We start from the raw sequence: 11,732 nt of genomic DNA, 5'->3' as shown, positions 1-11,732 counted from the left end.
TCGCTGAAGGGCAGAACGGTAGATTATTCCATGTTGCCGGCTCTGGGATTCAAACAAGCTACCTTTCGGTTAATGGCCCGACGCTTTTAACTGCAGAGGCTACTTACTAATCAACAGTCAACTCCAATTTCCACCTTTACAGTATTGCATCAACTGGCCACTGAGGTAGATCTAGATTGCTCTTGCTTAATGAATAAATGTCTGTTAATATTAAAGTCCCATCTGAGACCACATACCTCAGTATTCCCAACCTGTCTGACTCAGGAATCTCTGCTCTCACTAACAAGGCTCCTGAGCTCCCGAGCTTCTTGTGTTACCCACAGCATCAAGTGCTATGCTAATTGTCACCATCTACATGGGAGGTGTGAATTGCAGACAATTAGCACGTGCCATGTAATCAGGTAGAAGTCATTAGCAATAGCCATTAGCCCCAAAAAAAAAAGTTTCAGAGTTGATACATGTGCATCAGGTATACTTATGTGGGTGAGTAAACGTGCTTGAATGACATTATTTCATATGATTTAATACATTTTATTAACAAAGTGTACTCCGTTTGAGGTAGAAATTGAAAATCAACATTATTACAAGAAACAAATCAATTAATCATTTTTGAGACTACAGGAAATAGGTTATTGACTGCCATGTTAAACAACTGCAGTAATGGCTGCTTTGGTTGTTAACAACCTTGTGGCTATTGTAGTCTTTTGACTGGGTGTGTTCGAGCAGTAAGACTAACGAAGCCGACTCTAGACAAGTCGGCGAGTGGTGTCGGGGAAGGTGCATCTGTGACAGCTGAAAGTTGGACACTGTAGTGGTTTTCCAACAACAAGGCTCAGGTCAACATGGCAGCTATAACATTTATTTTTTATTTTTTATAAATGTTGAAATAAATGTCTCTATGCCCCCATAATGTGTGAACAATTAATTGGTTAGAGAGAGATCTCAAATATCACTTTCATTTGCAAAGTTGGTTCCTGTTTCAGTCACGTCTTTCGTTAATTTCGAATGGTTCAACCAAAAACTACCTAATAATTGGATGACAAATAGTGCCTCCCACAATGCAGATGATGGCTGCATGGTGCAGTTGGTGAGAAGTAACTGCAGCGACTTGAAGGCAATCTCACCAAAAACTGCATGACCTTTGATCACATGGTTTTTGTAAAGTTCATGCAGTTAACATTGTGACGCCCTGAATTTGTCTGAACGTCTAAGTGCCTCTCGCGTTGACATTGCACTTCCCCTTTAATTACTCACAAACCAAAAGGAGAAATCAGAGGAGTGTTGGAACAGCTGCAGAATAACTTGGATGTACAGTATGTACTTCGAAGCTGGGACGCATCGGGCTCCTGAAGAACAAAATATTCCTTACACAGGAAATGCCTATCATGCAGAAGCCATATTGTTTGTCCCCAGCAAAGCTCATCATCCAAAGGGGACTCATTAATGATAGGTTGAAACAAAATATAATTGAACATTCCTCCTCTTCCTGGGCTACTCCTGTTGTCCTCATCCCAAAAAAGACCTGTGGTCTTAGATTTTGTGTGGACTATAGGAAGACCAACCATGTTTCCCAGACTGATGCCTATCCTCTTCCCACCTTCCAAGAGATCCTGGAGTCATTGTCTGGCGCTGTTGTGTTCACCACCCTTGACCTCAATAGTGATTATTGGCAGGTTGATTTGGACCAGGACAGCAAGGACAAGACTGCTTTTGTCTGTGCTGAGGGCCTGTTTTCCTTTATGCACCTGTCAACTTCCAAAGACTCATGGAGACTGTGTTAGGTGAGCTCAAAGGAAAGATCTGTTTCATCTACCTGTATGATATGATTATCTACTCCCAGACCATAGAACAACACTTTTTCAAGATCTTCCTGGCAGTGTTGGACAAGCGAAGAGAAGATGGTCTGACATTGAACACGAAGAAGAGCAACTTCTGCCAAACCTCCCTGAAGTTCAGTGGCAATATTGTGTCCTCTGATGGAATCCATGTGGATCCTGAAAAAAACAAAGCTGTACAAGACTTCCCTGTACCAACCACCCTCAAGGTCCTTCAATGGTTCCTTCGGATGGCAGGATGGTACCGTCGGTTTGTGTCGAACCTCTCCCTGGTGGCAGAACCATTTAAAGCATGTGGAGCGAAGTTCCGATGGACGGCAGAGTGCCAGACCTCCTTTGAAACTCTGAAATGACACCTTGTCACACCTCCCATTTTGAGTCATCCCAACTTTGACTGTCCTTTTGTTGTTTACACTGATTCAAGTGATGTTGGACTGTGTGAAATAGTGCTAGCATTCGCCAGTCAGTCGTTGAATGGAACAGAATGGAAAGAAAATGCTTCACTGTGGTCACTGACCATTCCTCCCTTGTGTGGGTGTTCAAGACCAACAAACCAAACACCAGACTCACCAGATGGGCTGTATGGTTGCCTGCATTCACCTTTGCTGTAGAATACAGAAAATGAAAGTACAATGCTGTTCTAGATGCCTTGTACAGAGCTCCTGCTGATTGTAGAAGTGTCACTCATCTTACATGTGCTACTTTCCTGTCTAGCAGTCAAGTCCCAAAACTGACTTTCCCATCTCGGTTGAGGCCATATGGAAAGCCCAACAGCATGATCCAGAAGTACAGGCTTTGTTCCCGACTATCCTGGAAGATGGAGAAAAGATGGTCAATCCTACCACAAAGCTGACCATCATTGAAGACAAAGTCTACCGAGTTGTGAAACTACCTTACAGAACTCTCTACCAAGTGTACATACTGTACTATACCTGAACTGCTCGAACATTTCCATGAAGATCCATTGGCTGGTAATTTGGGCAGATTCAAAATCTACAAGCGGTTGCAAACTCTATGGTACTGGCCGAATCTGAGCCTGAATGTAAAGTCACACATCTGAAACTGTCATGTTTGTGAAATGTACAAACCAGAAGGCCGGAAGACTGCTGGCAAGTTGCAGCAAACATTGCTTACCCAACCTTGGGAAATGTTAGGAGTCGATTTGATGGATCCATTTCCCAGAAGCTCGAATCAGAATGTGTACATGCTTGTTTTTGTTGATTACTATTTCAAGTGGGTAGATCTCTTTGTCCTCGCTGTGGCCTGGTGAAGGGCTGTCTCCAACAATCTCATGAAAGAGATGTCTGACCGAGGTTCCCAATTCGTCTCTGATCTCTTTGAGGAGACCTGCCAAAGATGGAACCTGAGACAGAAGTTGACCACAGCCAATCACCCACAGACCAACCTCACTGAGAGGGTAAATCGAACCTTGAAGACCATGGTTGCTTCCCATTTCAGGACCCAGCACAAACACAGGGACAAGCACCTTCACAAGTTTCATTTTGCTCTCAATTATTTTTGTTACGAAAATGGCAAGGAGCATATAGAATTGTGGAGGTGATGGACCCTCTGAACTACCGAACAGGAGGACACAGGTGAAGACATGCGCATTGTCCATGTCTCACGCCTTAAGGCCTGTTACCCCTTGTCTGAGGAATTGGAGGAGATTAGCCAGCATCAGCTGTGCGAATGAGGAAGTGCGAATGAGGAAGTGTTCAACCCTTAGTTCCGAAGCTCTGTTTGTTTTGTTGTATTTAAAAGTGTGCTTTGTAGCCATGTCTCCAGATTAACCATGATCGGATCCACTCATTTCTTCCTTTGGACTACACATCTCAGTTGGTCTCTGCTATTCTCTGTGGCCTCTCAGCTGCAGATCTGTTGATGGATTGGATTGACAGACTTCCTGACTAACTACAACTTTTTCCAACTGGCATTTCATTTGTTTTAGCGTGATTTATACCGTGTTGTGTTATGTGTTCAATTGTTGGTGACTACTGGGAGTTCTGATAACCTATACTGTTGTGTGGTAAAATAGATTTTGATTGTATGATTGAGACTGGGTTTAAGCTACACTTTATGAATGGACACACATTGCGTGACTGAGGCCACTTTAACTAATATACAGGGCTGAACTCTTTTTAGGCTGAGGTACGGGACTTTTCTTGAGGAACCAGAGATCATTGTGTTGTGACGTTATGTGTGTGATAATTTATTCTGATAATACAACCAGTGCAAAAGAACACCATTATTTCCAATGTTTTAAAGGTTTATGACTTTTACATGAGTCCTTTGTATTGGTGTGGACAAAACAAAGGAGATTATCATGGACTTCAGGAAACAGCAGAGGGAGGAGCCCCCTATCCACATCGACGGGACATAAGTGGAGAGGGTAGAAAGTTTTAAGTTCCTCGGCGTACACATCACGGACAAACTGAAATGGTTCAACCACACAGACAGCGTGGTGAAGAAGGCGCAGCAGTGCCTCTTCAACCTCAGGAGGCTGAAGAAATTTGGCTTCTTACGCAAAACACTCACAAACTTTTACAGATGCACAATCGAGAGCATCCTGTCGGGCTGTATCACCGCCTGGTACGGCAACTGCTCCGCCCATAACCGTAAGGCTCTCCAGAGGGTAGTGAGGTCTGCACAACGCATCACCGGGGGCAAACTACCTGCCCTACAGGACACCTACACCAGCCGATGTCAAAAAGATCATCAAGGACAACAACCACCCGAGCCACTGCCTGTTCACCCCACTATCCTCCAGAAGGCGAGGTCAGTACAGGTGCATCAAAGCAGGGACCGAGAGACTGAAAAACAGCTTCTATCTCAAGGCCATCAGACTGTTAAACAGCCATCACTAACATTGAGTTGCTGTTGCCAACATACTGACTCAACTCCAGCCACTGGAAAAATTGATGTAATAAATGTATCACTTGCCACTTTAAACAATGCCACTTCATATAATGTTTACATACCCTACATTACTCATCTCATATGTACAGTATATGCTGTACTCTATAGCATCTACTGCATCTTGCCATCTTGATGTAATGTATCACTAGCCACTTTAAACAATGCCACTTTATATAATGTTTACATACCCTACATTACTCATCTCATATGTATATACTGTACTCTATCATCCACTGCATCTTGCCTATGCCGTTCTATGCCATCACTCATTCATATATTTTTTATGTACATATTAATTATTTTAAACTTGTGTGTATAAGGTAATTGTTGTGAAATTGTTAGGTTAGATTACTCGTTGGATATTACTGCATTGTCGGAACTAGAAGCACAAGCATTTCGCTACACTCGTGTTAACATCTGCTAACCATGTGTATGTGACAAATAAAATGTTATTTCATTTGACTTGACAGACCAGACAAACAAAAAGGAGAAATCAATATTTTCTCTGGTAGGCACGACCTACCTGGCACCCCTAACAAACAATAACCTGAAGTCAAAATCTTTGTCAAAATCATGTAGGTGCAAGTCAGTTCATTTGTATCCCCATAATGCTAATATTTAACATGATAGAGAAAGTCGGGGTAGCCTATAATTAAAGACATTCAGGAGGGCCCACCCCTGCAAGTTAAAATCCGGTAGAATTGAAGTTCTGCATAATGGCACAGCATTTCATAAACTTTTACTGTGGGAAACTTGATATGTTGATATACTTCAGTTTGCTGCCATATGACTGGTCTCACATTTGTATCCAGCAATAAAACAAGTGTCATTTATATTTATAATTCCCTTATCCAAACGGATTACTCATTTACCTAGCTCTTCTCAAAGATGTAAATTATAGTGCATGCAGAATGGTGTTATTTATATCGAAAGAAATAAAGTAGATTTTTTTTCATTTGGAACCGGTTGGCACCCTTGCCTCTACCCAAGTAATCACTCCTTTTAATGGTGCCCTGTTCTCGAGACTGAAGCAAGTAACATTGCCACATTCGCATGGTGCGGAGTGCTCGCTCCCTCTGATGGAAAGAAATACAAGACAACTTCGGGTTACCTTCACCAATTCAACAGCATCCACCTCCTTTTCCACCCACCCTGAAAACACACATGGGTCGTACAAAAGGCTGGGTGTCCAGTTTCTCCAAAAATCTCACTCCCACTGGCCAAAACTCATCTTTATCATGACAGTCACTGAGAGTCGGAAGCTCCAAGAACTGCACCACATCTGTCACCTCCGGTAATTCTCCCTCATTCTCGATCTGGGTGTACTGCTCATACTGGTTGCACTTGACACCAACCTTCCTTGACACATCATCTGCCTTTTTGTTGCTAACTTCATCAGAAGTTAACATCAAACTTAACATCAGCTTTCCTCACTCTCCACCTTTTTCTCAGAATCTATTTGGTCCGGCACCCAAGTGTTTTGATTTATCCAACGGCCGCCAGCCGTCTTCCTCCATCCCAGCAAACACCGACCTTATCCCACAGGCGTTGTTGATATATTCTGTGAGGCTTCTACCAACCACTAATGGGTTTGTATATCTAGACGCTTACCATAACTGACTTTGTGTAGAGTGCCTTGGGGACTCTCTAAGGACCAGCAGCTGCCCTTTTGCTTGGACCGAGATGACACAACTGCTGTCTCTGTATTGGCTGGAGGAGCCATGAAGATGAAGCAGAATTGGGAAAAACAAAACACAAAAGAGTGGGGATGACTAAATGGGAGCTGTGCCACCTGCTGCGACGGGTAAGAGGGTTTATTGGCCAGATTGATCTGAGAGGGACTAAAAAGGCCATTTACATGAAAGGGAAATCATTTTCATGTTTTATTGAAATGGAACGTTTTAGACGCTGCAATTATGTAATTCAGACTAGAGCATTATGGTGCCATTCCCCTAATTGTGAATCATAAAGCCTTAGGGTCATTCACTTTAGTACTTGAAAAACACACAAAAACAGTTTGTGGCCGGGCTACTTGTTCCAAAACCTTCTCATGTAACCCTAGAACTTGTAAGTTGTTTTCTCTATAGATCTCAAACCCACCAATGGAAAGTGTCACAAGGCGGTTTGGCCATTTGATGAAGAAAGTCTGTATTCCACTCATCTTATTCCTTAACTGTCTTAAATACCGGGGGACAGTCAAGATAGCTTTCACTTACATTCATTCATACTGTTGTTTTTAAAAAGGGAACACATGCTATTTCTGGACGCTGGCCTATGACTTGTAGTGGTAGTGTATACCAGGGCCAGAGAAGAGAGGCGTACCTCATTGAAAATGTACTTTTAAAGTTTGCCTCACCAAAAGATCAACTTTACAAACAATTTTGGATCCCAATGTTAGACATTTTCATAGCATAATGAAGTAGCATAGCCATAGGAAAATACATGATCTTGCAAAGACACCCAGACATTGGTCTTTGTCTTCAGAAAACTCGCTAGCAACAAACGTCTCTTTCCATTTGACAGAACCTCCTCCATCTGGTGTATTATTCTTTCTAGAACTACAGTATAGTAACGTGAGTCACTGACTTTCTTTTCATGGGGTAAAACGTCAAAATAGTGTTATTTTCTTTTCGTAGTTCTCTGCCTGGGGTTTGGGTTTTCCCTTCTGGCTTGTGTTTAATTCAAGGCATATCATTTCTCTGCTCGGTGAGGTTTTCCCCTCTCTGACTTACTGATATAATAATCCTCTTCCACAATGCCTGGGTTCCTCCAGCCTAACGGCTGTCACTGCCAACATCCCAAATGGCACCCGATTCCCTGTTAAGTGCCCTATGGGCCCCGGTCAAAAGTAGTGCACACTATGTAGGGAATAGGGTGCTATTTGGGACTCAGACCCTGTCAACCCGGCCCAGCTCCAGTCCAAACAGAACACACTTTGTCCTCGGCTGGGTTTTTTGGCACCAGCTCTTTGCAGTGTATTGCATAGTGAATGCATAGGCATAGAATAAGAACTCTATGTTAGACATTGATTGACCTCTCTGAGGAAGTCATCATTATTGTTTTGTATATCTCGAGCTTAACCTTTGACAACAATTTTGAGACTGTACTCCTACCCGATTGGTTGTTTTGTGTTGTGAAAGTTAATCAACAAACACAACAGTGGCGATGAGATGATTTAAAAAGGACCTAAAACTACTCTACTAATGATCCGAGCAGATGTGTAATCTCCCAAAAGAGGATAAGGTTGTGAAAGTGAACTTGTTGAATCAGATCATCTTCTTCCTAGAGAGAGAGTGAGAGAGAGCGGATCCGAGCAAGGGGGAAACTCGCTAGCAACAAATGTCTCGGCCACAGTGAGTAGACAAGCAAACAGTGTGATGGCTGGCTACATTGGGGAAATGTATGCATTTGATAGTTGTACAGATGATTGGAATATGTACTTGAATGGATTGAGCAGTATTTTGATGCCATACATGAAGAGAAATATGCCAGTGTTATTGAGTGCTATCGGAGGAAAAGCTTAAGCTTTGCTGAGAAGTTTAACTGCTCCTAGAACACCATCTGAGCTCAGTTGTCATGACATTGCGGAAACACTGCAAGAGCATTTGGCCAAAACCATTGCTCATAGCAGAACGTTTCAGATTTCATAAACGCAATCAGAATGAAGGAGAATCTATTGCAGCCCACGTGGATGAGCTAAAGAAGTTGTCAGAACACTGCCAGTTTGGACTGAATGATGCACTGAGAGACCGTTTGGTATGTGGAATATTGAAAGAGTACCCAAAAGAGACTGCTGACAGAGGCTGATCTCACTTTCAAGTTGGCAGTAGAAATTACTGTAGCCATGGAAACAGCTGCCAGAGATGCTACGGTCAGGAGTGAAAGTACCTGTGAACAAGATGGCAGCGGTAAATAAATCAAAGAAAACAATCGACAAAGGTGAACTGTATTACCGTTGTGGCAAAGGCTGGGCATAATGCATCCCAATGCAGATTCAAGACATGCTGGAAATGTATCAAAGTAGGTCACATTCAGAGTTTGTAGTTCTGAGACAACTAAAAGTGCTAAAGAAAAAGCAGTGACTAACACCACTAATGAATGGACAGACTGAAAATGGAGCTCAAGAGGCATTTAAAGAATGCAAAGTTTAAGCAATCCACTGTGCAACTTAGAACATAGACAGGTGGGAAGATAGTTCCTCTTGGAGTGATGCCTGTGACTGTGAAGTACAACGACCAACCGTGCAAGTCGGATCTGTACGTGATCAAGTCAGGTGGACCAGCGCTCTGGGGTCGGGACTGGCTAAGGAAGTTAGCTGGACTGGAGATCCATAAAGAGTCTGCGCAACGCACCTCCTGCCCTACAGTTCACTCAGAGGAAATTGGACAGAGTTTTGGATGGTGCTGCGTCTGTGTTCAAACCAGGAATTAGGACACTGAACACATCAAAGGGAAAATAGTTCTCAAAAACTATGCCATGCCCGAGTTCCACAAGACACATCCAGTTCCATACGCTATCCACCAGAAAGTGGAAAATGAGCTGGATAGGTTGGAAGCCAAAGGGATACAGTTCAAAGTGGACTGGAGCCCCCTGGGCTACTCCAGTTGTGCCTGTGACAAAGAAGAACGGAGCCGTGAGACTGTGCTGTGATTTCAACATCACTGTCAATCCAGTGCTGCAAGCAGAGCAATGTCCACTACCCAGAATAGAGGATATCTTTGCAACACCCTCAGGAGGGCAGCACTTCAGTAAGGTGGGCCTGGCAGAAGCATATCTTCAGATGGAGATAAAGGAAGACTCCAAGGTGTTTTATGACTATTAACACACTCAAAGGGTTTTTGTGGATTGATGTGAGTGGACTGCACAAATGTCAAGGGAAGATGCAGGCCGTCGCAGAGGCTCCTCTGCCGAAAGATGTGTCACACTACTACAACAGGTTCTTGCCAAACCTAGCTACAGTCCTCCATCCACTCAACAAGCTACTATAAGAAGGTGGATGTGGACAAAGCAATGCGAGTAAGCATTCCAAGAAGCAAAGACAATGGTGACGCCAGACAGTGTTGACCCACTTCGATCCGCACACGTCATGAAAGACGGCAGTGAGTGTCCTATAGCCTTTGCATATGGCTCACTAACCACTGCAAGGAGAAATTATGCTCAGATTGACCGGAAGGCACTGAGTTTGGTCTGGGGAGTGAAAGGATTCAACCAGTATCTGTATGGGATTGAGTTCACCCTCATCACGATCATCAGCAGTTGGTTTTCATCTTAAATCCACAGAAAGGGATTTCGTTAACAGCAGCTGCACGGATGCAGAGACGGGCTCTGTTCCTCAGAGGACACAGATACAAGATTGAGTTCAAAAGAACAAACCAACACTCAAACGCAGACAGACTATCACGTTTACCACTGGAGAGTGAAAACACAAAACCAGCCAATGATGACACACCACTGGATGTGTTTACTCTCTCTCCACTTGAGAGTCTCCCCATCACAGCTGAGATGATTCTGAGAGAAACCAAGAGAGACCCTACTCTATCTCAGCTGTAATCCACAACACATACTGTCTGGAATACACAACAGAAGTCTGTTTGCTCAGTACTATCAACGGTGTGATGAATTGACACTGGATGTATTATGTGGGGCTTAAGAGTCTTCATTCCACCCAAGTCACAACCAAGGACATGGAAGAGCTCCATGTAGGTTATCTCGGAGTCAGGAAGATGAAGTCACAAAATTTGACCAGCAGATCGAGCAGCTTGCCATGCGTTGCTCTGGATGTCAACATGTGCAGATGATGCCAAAAGCAGCACCGCTTCTCCCATGGGAATGGCCTGCATCACCATGGCAATGGTTCCATATAGACTTTGCGGGACCTTTTTATGGGCACAACATTCATAGTGCCAGAAGTATTCAGCATGACCTCTACAACCACTACATACACCATTGATGTGTTGAGGGGACTGTTTGCGAGTACAGGAGTTCCTGAACCATTAGTGAGTGAATATGGGCCTCAGTTCATGTCAGATGAGTTCCAGGATGGAATCAGACACGTGACTTCGGCACCATACCCTCCCGCCCCAAATGGCCTAGTGGAGAGGTTTGTGCAAAGCCTGAAGAATGTACTATGAGCTATGAGGGATGAACGCATCACACTGAACCAAAAGCTGACCAACTTGCTATTCGCTTATTGGAATTCCATCCATGCTACCACCAATCAGACATGACTATGCTGTTCCTTGGATTCCCTCTATGTTCAAGGCTGGATCTACTGACACCGAACCTGAGTAAGAGTGTACTAGACAAACAGATGAGGCAATGTCTAGGGGAGGGGGGCGCGATAGTTGGAAGTAGGAGAAAATGTACTCGCCAAGGATTACAGATTATGCAAGTGCATATCTGCAAAGGTCAAGGAAAGAACTGAACCACTCTCCTACATAGTGGAGATTGTGCCGGACATAATCTGGAGACACCATATCGATCAGCTAAAAAGATCAGATGTACCTCTGGACAATACTCTTCCAGATGTGACCTTTGCGCCTGCACCTGCTAAACCTCCTGGATGACCTATACTACTGCAAGTGAAGTGGAGGATCCACACGTGATTGCAGCTTCACCACAAAGCTAAGCATTGTCAGTTCCTGCTTCAATCTGTGAAGCGAAACGTTATCCTACATGGACTCATAACCCACCACAGCTTCTGAACCTGTAAACGAAAGAACAGAACAGCACAAGCTATGTGGGGCGGCAGGGAAGCCTAGTGGTTAGAGCTTTGGACTAGTAACCGAAAGGTTGCAAGTTCAAATCCCCAAGCTGACAAGGTACAAATCGGTCGTTCTGCCCCTGAACAGGCAGTTAATCCACTGTTCCTAGGCTATCATTGAAAATAAGAATTTGTTCTTAACTGACTTGCCTAGTTAAATAAAGGTAAAATAAAAAATAAAAAATGTGGACTGTACAAAGTTGTCTCACAAGAATAAA

The sequence above is a fragment of the Oncorhynchus tshawytscha genome, linkage group LG16, assembly GCF_018296145.1.
Source record: "Oncorhynchus tshawytscha isolate Ot180627B linkage group LG16, Otsh_v2.0, whole genome shotgun sequence".
Classification (NCBI taxonomy): domain Eukaryota; kingdom Metazoa; phylum Chordata; class Actinopteri; order Salmoniformes; family Salmonidae; genus Oncorhynchus; species Oncorhynchus tshawytscha.
Note: the sequence above shows the minus strand (reverse complement) of the source record.